The sequence below is a fragment of the Rhea americana genome, unplaced genomic scaffold, assembly GCF_003343005.1.
Source record: "Rhea americana isolate MKP2758 unplaced genomic scaffold, rheAme1 scaffold_34, whole genome shotgun sequence".
Taxonomy (NCBI): Eukaryota; Metazoa; Chordata; class Aves; order Rheiformes; family Rheidae; genus Rhea; species Rhea americana.
Genome location: NW_028186468.1, coordinates 5,350,781 through 5,357,108, shown reverse-complemented (window position 1 = coordinate 5,357,108; position 6,328 = coordinate 5,350,781). Strand labels below are relative to the sequence as shown.

At 36.7% G+C, this 6,328-nt stretch overlaps 1 long non-coding RNA gene across 1 annotated transcript; it reads left to right on the top strand.

Moving 5' to 3' along the window:
• The first annotated feature begins 29 nt into the window (after positions 1–29).
• Positions 30–2,914, top strand: LOC146592269 (uncharacterized). The gene is made up of 3 exons (XR_014896617.1): positions 30–104; positions 1,870–2,062; positions 2,834–2,914. It is a non-coding gene; the product is annotated as an uncharacterized LOC146592269 (long non-coding RNA).
• Positions 2,915–6,328: the final 3,414 nt, after the last annotated feature.

Genomic DNA, 6,328 nt, shown 5'->3' with positions numbered 1-6,328 from the left:
TTTTTTTTTTTTTCCCTCAACAGTCTTTTTGCCCTTTCTGGACTTTTGTAGAAGGCACGCAAGGAAGGTGATGGTAACTTCAGCATTTTTAACTGCTTTCTCAGGTAATTTCTAGTGCTCTTTTTACCTTTGTTATTTTGTTTAATATTTTTTTGTTTCTTGTTACAGCTAATGATGTTTTCCTTAGAATGAAAATGTGTATCTGTAATTTAGTATGCTTTTTTTTTATTTTAATCAAAAGGCATGCTGCRTTCTCTCAGATGTTAAATACAAGCCCGAGAGTAGTTCAAACAAACAGTACCTTACTACCTGCTAGCTCATCTAGTGTAAAAAGATATTTGGAAACAGACACCTTCCCCAAGAGAAATCCTTCAAAATATTCCCGTTTTGCCTGTGTTAAGTTATTTTGGGCTTCTCCAGAAACAAAGAATTTTAGCAGGCTGGGTGGAAACAGGAGTTTAAATAATTCATCAGACTCCCTGAGTTTGCCTTAGATAGGWAATGCCTTTCTCTGTATACTTTGTAAGATCCCTTTTGTAAATTCCTAAGTAGAGCTTTAGCACAAAYTCCCCCTCTTTAACAAGGGAATCACCTGATATCACTAATTAGCTAACACAATCACATAACTAGGCGTGATGATAAACACTTATAAGATTATAAGGTTAGATTGGCTTGTCCTCTGTGTTTAGTGCAGGGTGCCAAATGATCTTCCTCCACTTACGTGTTCTCCTACTCTCTAGTCAGATTTGGGACTTAAACTATTCCRTAATTACAGCAGCCTGAAGCCTTTTCTGGAGTCGTTCTGTGTGAGGGCGCTGAAAGGACCGTCACGCTGCACTGTGCTCCCAGCTATCGCCTCGCTGCTCACYCTTCTCGAACAGCCAAAGGGTGGTGTTTTGCACTTGTTTTGGCAAAGAAAACTCTACCAAGGCGAGCCCTAACTTCCAGAAAGACCTGGACACTTGTATATTTTAAGATAAAGGTGTGTTTAACCCTTTTAGAATTTAAAGTATTTCAGACATAACTTAGTCTCAAGATCTGCCATACTCTGCACTCTTGAATAGTATATCCTCCAGAGACCTTTTCTTTTCTTTTTTTTGGGGGGGTCTTGGTGTTTGTAAAAATGCATGGTCTTGGTGTGATTTTTTTCAACAGAAAACCAATATTCAAATATTTAGAAGTTAGTGAATGCTGAAAGGTTCTATTTTTAACCTCTTCCACCCTGCCCCCCACAAGCATACATGCTTTTCAAAAATACTTAACTCCATTTCCTGAAAGGAAAATGTATTTTGTCATAAGATTTTTGGAGTATTTTAAGGTATTGAGCAACATAGAACAGCAATAAAAATAGAATGAAGGAGTGAAAAAAAAAATCTATCCTTAACACGTTTCATGGAGTAAAATATTAGTAATGTGAATAATATGTAGAAAGCATCCATTTATATTCATGCTTTTAAACATAACTTTCTGGTAAAATCACACTCAACAATATGACTGTTAGAGAAGCACCACGTTTCTAAAAGCCCTATTCTCAGAGAAAAAGATAGTAGTGCGATATGATGTTTTAAATAACAGTAGGTGAATTGGAGATGCCCAAAATATCAAATTCTCCCCTCTATARTAAAGCTGACCTTGAGACTACAACCTACAATACATCTATTCCATAGCAAATGATCATACTCCTSCAGGTATATCAACTGTTTATTGTTATCACTTATTATTATCATATTTTCTCTTTTTTTTGGACCAAAATCTGTTCTTTTTAAATCAGCAGCAATGCATTAATTTCTGGTGGCATTCACAGGCATTACAGAACTGGAAGCTTTGTGAACTTTGTGAATAATTTATTACCTTATTTCTGTGTTGGAGGTAAGGGGATCATCTGACCCTGACGTGCCATGTGCTAACAATGCGTATTACTTGCTGCTAGTYGTCCTTCTGTGCAGCTCTTATTGCCTCAGTTTCGCACAACACACCAAATTGCATGGTTAACCAGTATCCAGATTCTCYGGTGATGAACGGTTGGGAGCTGCAGTAAAACAGAAGCCGCCATCCRTGCGAGGTGTGCAACCACCTCCAAAGATGCATCTRGTGRAAGACAGTTACCATGTTGCTCGAGCAGGCCCAAAGTTATTAGAGAAGAGCTCTTGCTATGGGGAATCTGTAAASACAGGCACCTTCTTGTTCATTTTTTYCCCCCATTGTCATAGGAAGATCATGCATGGAGTTCTGATTTCATTTTTAAATGTCTTTTTTCTCAWTTTTTTTTGGCCAACATTCTTCACTAATGTAGTTGAAATCTTTCCTGGTTAAAAAAGAAAGAAAACTGATGTAAGTACATCAAACCTGTTAGGTTTTGAGATCCCTCTGGAAGGCAACTATCATGTTGCAGCTTTACTTTTCTTCAGGCATTAAATATTAAATAATCTTACCATCAAAATAGTATTACACCATTTATATAGAAAATTGCAGACAGGCTATGTGCTTCCCTTAAGGAAATACTTTCAAGTATTTTCCTATATAGTGGAGAGCAGTTTTAATAGCGGAGGGTCATAAAAGAACAGAGGATTTTAAGAAGTGGAGAAATTAATTTTGATCCAGTTTTTAAAATATAGATCCATACAATTTTCATCAAATTTGAAAAATGGAGAAAAGGCAGGCTTGTAGGAGCAGGGAAAGCTAGAGCGAAATGGGATTCTGGATATGGGTCAGCTCCACTTCTGAAGTTGGGGGCAGGGGGGAGGTTAATTAGTGTTGCATGCTTTTCAGCTGTGAACACAGAAGCCCGGATCTTGAAAGATAGTAATGTTCTTTTTTTTTGTATTAATCACAGTGAAAGCAAAGCTTGGCCCCCMGTGTGGACAGGATTTTACCACCTGAAGAAATTGCCTCATCAAAAAGGCTGGCTTGGACTCTGACGGGCCCTGCGTTATCGTCACTATCCGTGACAGCAACGCGTAAGTAAACACAACCCAAAACTGTTATCATTTCTTTAATATTTCACAAATTTGTGTGTGTGTCCTTATTTTGGAGTCAAATTAAATTCTCTATCATATGCCAATTTTTAAAGTAGATAAAAGTTTCACACAGTGAACATTTTTTGCCACAATTTGCCACAATTTGTTTCCTGTTTGTTCCTGGAGCATTATTTACAATTTTTATCCTCTCCAGAATTTTGATTTTGAATACCGTGGAATTTTGGTGACACAGTTTACRCGCAATGCCATCTACAAGTGGCTGTTACTATACTTCTGCTACAATTATACCAGGAGAACAGTGTTCTCTTAAAAAGTGGTATGAATCAGTTTAATATTAATACCAGACAGTTATCAAGAAAGGATTAAATATGGAGAAGTCTCATGTGACGGTTAAACCTTCTGTACTGGAAACAAATCAGTGATTCAATATATAATCTATGGTTTGATTCCCGACTTGTGTAATGCTGCAGTAGGCTATTGAAAACAGCAGATGTCCACTGCAGGGATGGCTGCACTTCGTTTGTGAACAAAGTGACTCTTGAATATATCATGACAAGGCATCTTCTCTGTCACCTTGGAACTCAAGCAATTTCCAACCAATGCAAAATTGACTTTAATAATTAAAACAAAATTTGATCTACATGTACTTACTGTTAAGCTTTATAAAGCATTTATGATCCATGTGAATGAAGACAGCTCATGTATATTAATGCAGTGCCATCATTCTACTAATTATCTTTACATATGGCATAGTAAATATTGATACTATTAATAAAGTTAAAGCAAGATGGAACTTGAATATTCATAATTTTGCTCACAGTACATTACAGATGTTTTATGCTGTGAATTAATGCTGTGTGAAGTTGTATATAACTTTTGATAGGTTTTAATTTGACTGCTTGTGTTATCTACCATATGTCTATTCTGTCCTTGATTATAACCTTCTGGCATACATACAAAAAGTCATCTATGAGGTTTTCCATAAGAAAAAAGCAAGAGGCACTATAAATGACARGAGCTTAAACTAGCCTGACTTTGACGGGCTACCACATTAATTTCAAAGGCTTTTCACTTGTTTTATCACTAGAATCAAAAACTGCATTTCTCTTTATGCTTTTTTTCCTCGGTGCAGCTGATTCCTCCCCTCTCCACTGCCTTTTCTCCCTTTTGGGTTAGTATGCTTTCAGCTTTGCAACTTCCCTTTGATTCTTCATCCCCTCCTCCTCCTCCTCTCTATTTCAGGCCTTCCAGATTCCTAGAACTTCAACCGAAAAATCCTTTACAGCGTCTCAAACCTCTCGCTGAACTCAAGTCCTCATGTACGTGAGATAACACTTCTCTTGAATCCTGCTGGCATCTCAGATTTAATCTTTCTAAATCTGAATGTATCTATCTTTCAGCTTTCACGTCTGCCTCATTTCTCCCGAATTATTGTCATTCCCAGGCTTGCTTTTAGATTTCTGTTCTTCTCTCATCTTCACTGCGACAATTAGCTCTTTCTCATCTCCTTCAGGACGTCTTGCTGAGTTTGAAATCGCTGCCTTTCTCTCTGAGCTAGTGCAAAAATGAGCAAGGTTTGAAAACGCTCCCCGTGGGCCCCGTCTCCTTTGCCGCTCCGKGCCCCTTGCGAGGCGAAAGAGACGGGGCGCGGGGAGCCTTCTCGCGCTCCCSTGTGAAACGAAGCGAGCGCTCACTTTGTTTCCCCTTGAAGAAGCACCTTTCTATAGAAAAAACAGGGCCGTAGCATAATCTGTTCTCTAGAGAAAGTGGCCTGTTTGGGGTTGGGGGGGGGAGAGAAGGGGTGTTGGGCTTTGTGATTTTTTTTTCTTCCTTTTTCCTCAACTAGATCAGAAACTAAGCTTAAGTGACCACTAATGACCCTTTTTTAAAAAAAAAAAAAATAGGTCACAAGTGCAGACAGGGTCCTGCCATAATTACATAGTCTTCCTTTCTTAAAAAGTTTTCTACCCCATTTACAATGTGTATTTAAACAAATGACAGAAATCCTAGAGCTTAATTCAGATAACCCTGACTCACTGGGGCATTTGTCTCTTGAATTGAAGGGGGCAACAGTGAGGAGGGGCTGGAGGAGCAGAGGAGAAACCCTAGTACACAGGTGTGTTCTTAAAGACAATATCACTATACTGACATCTGAAGGGGTTAAAGTTTCACAGAGGACAGAAAAATCGTCTTTTGGCTTCAGTACTTGATGTTGGTATGATCAGTTGTAAATTATACCCGTGCACCTGGAACTATGTACATTGTAAGTTCACAGCTCAAGTTCTGTATTAACCATTTAGGTAGTCTGGTATCTTTGTAATAATGCAGCCTCTGACTTTCTTTACTTCTCCTTTTAGATCTTATCTCCTTTTAGATAAGATTTCTGACTTCAGATTGGTTTAGTTGTTCTATTAAGTTTTTCCTTTTTTTTTCCACTTTAGAGTGCCAATGTCTATTTTGAAAATGTTACTGTAGCCCTGTATAACAGTTTAAAAGATACCTGAGTATGTCACCCTGTTTTACAATTCATGAAGTAGTAAGTTCATGAAGTTCATCTAATTAGGCATACACATTTTAACGTTAATTATAGCTTCTGAACCTAAATTAGATCAAAATGAAGCTTTTGGTTACGTCTTTGTGATTGCAGGAAATATTTTTCTACAACTTAAAACCAGCAGGAAATCTTTTAGCTATGAAATATTTTATAAGATTATGAATGGTCTACAAATTTAATAGTCTTTAGGTTCATTAATCATTTATTTCTAAAACCTGTGTGTCATCACCCTGAACCAAATGCAGAGTTTTAAAAAATACATTCTGAGACAGATGAATATTAGTGCCTAGAACTAGAGAATATCAACATAGTAAAATATTTTTATTAAAGTAAAAAAAAGATGATTTTATTAAATTGAGTAAAATTTTTCATTTTAAACAATGCTCTTGTTTTTAAAGGGGCTGTTCTTAGTTTTCAAAGACCACCCTGCTACTCGATCCACTAGAATGACAAATCACTTTACATAGGGAAAGAATTGYTACCACTTGCTTAATAAAAATTGCAAAAGTATGCCCCCCCATCCACCTTACTACAGGTGGATATATTAACAGAAGATTCAAAAAGAGAAGGCAACAAGCTATCTTCATCAAAAATTAATAACATTAGCATTCAGCTTAGAAAAAAAACGTATAAACAAATTTTCAAACATATAATACAGGCATTAAAATAATATTAGTAAAGAATTTGTACAAATATTATTTTACTATACTCAGAAATTTTCCTTGAATTATCAGCAGGGGTGTTTTTATGACACACAATAAGTCAATTTTTCTGGAAAAAAAATTGATCTCTGCAA